Genomic DNA, 1429 nt, shown 5'->3' with positions numbered 1-1429 from the left:
ATAGAATTGAAATGTTCTTATTTGACTTTACACAGGCAGATTTCAGCAATTTAATTACTACTATTTCTAATTGTTCTAGAATTATAATAAAAATAAGGAGAGTTTGATAAAGCAATAGTGTAGATGAAAAAAAGTCAAGCAAGGGATATAAAATAAGGAACTAACCTATACAAGTGTATACACCTAAGATTGTTACATACAATTCAGGCACAAACATGTATTTTGGTTGCTTGACCTATGAACATAAAAACGGAGCTGGTTATTGTTCAGGTTTTTTGGAAGGTGCTGTTAGGTAACCACTGCTGCTCTCTGGAACTATTAAACATTCCAGTAAAGTATTACATAACTGTGGCTTCTGAATGACAGATGTTTAGCATTTTCTTGAAACTCTTTAGTCCTTACTGTCAACTTTAACTATTATCTAGTTCATCATGGGACTTAAAAATCTCCAAATTTAAGAGTTCTGACATCTGGTTCCAGTGACCAGTAAATAAAAGAGGAAGAAGCATGTGATATAGTCTCTTGCCTTTTCTCATTAATTTCTGAGTCGAGTTCATAAAAATCACCTTACAAGTGGAAGCTCTCAACCAAAGCAAACTCAGCGTAGTGCCTGTCAGATTACGTCTCTATAAATAGTGACAGCTTTGCTGATAAAAGGTTTTGATGACATCCTCACAATTCTCATTCTCCCATCTCCCTATTTTGTATTCCCTAAATATCTGGTAAATGAATTCTAAATATTTACTTCTGTTCCATATGAAATCCTACATTTTTTTTTAAATGTAGTTACAAAAAAAAAAAAAAAAAAAAAGAACCAAAGTCCTGTCCTGAGTGAATAAAACACTTTTTTTTCTTTAAGGGCAAAATAAGTCAGCAAGTGCAGTTCAAAATTTCATTGACAGGATTAATTCGTGAAATCTTTGATCACATTTTTCCTTTTTGTTATACTATGACAATCTTGCTGTGGCTTCCAACTTCAATGCCTTCCATAGGCTGGAGAAGCATTGAAATTGACAAAGCAATTGTCTAAAGCTCCACAATCCAACATGGTGCCACTGTCCACGTGTGAATTGTGAGCACTTGAAATGTGGCTAGTCTAGACTGACACAAGCTGTAAGTGTAAAACACATACTGAATTTAAAGGACTAAGCACAAGAAAATAAGGAATGTAAAGTATCTCATGAGTCATTTTTATATTGAACGTGTATTTAAGTGAAAATACTTTGGCTGTATTGAGTTAAGTAAAATACATTATTAACAGTAATTTCACTAGTTTCTTTTTACTTTCTTAATATGGCTACTAGAAAATTTTAAATCACATACACAGCTCCTTTTGGGCTGACATTATATTTCCATTAAATAATACTGGTCTGCAGAGGGTTATATACTTCATAGTGTATGTAATACTCATGCCTATGTGGAGAGGAGG

At 33.1% G+C, this 1429-nt stretch overlaps 1 non-coding gene across 1 annotated transcript; it reads right to left on the bottom strand.

Moving 5' to 3' along the window:
* Positions 1–933: 933 nt before the first annotated feature.
* Positions 934–1021, bottom strand: LOC112133271 (small nucleolar RNA SNORA5). The gene has a single exon (XR_002914941.1). It is a non-coding gene; the product is annotated as a small nucleolar RNA SNORA5 (small nucleolar RNA).
* Between the last annotated feature and the right edge of the window lie 408 nt (positions 1022–1429).

Source organism: Pongo abelii, chromosome 3 (genome assembly GCF_028885655.2).
Source record: "Pongo abelii isolate AG06213 chromosome 3, NHGRI_mPonAbe1-v2.0_pri, whole genome shotgun sequence".
Lineage (NCBI taxonomy): Eukaryota > Metazoa > Chordata > Mammalia > Primates > Hominidae > Pongo > Pongo abelii.
Note: the sequence above shows the minus strand (reverse complement) of the source record. Positions and strands in the feature narration are given on the sequence as shown.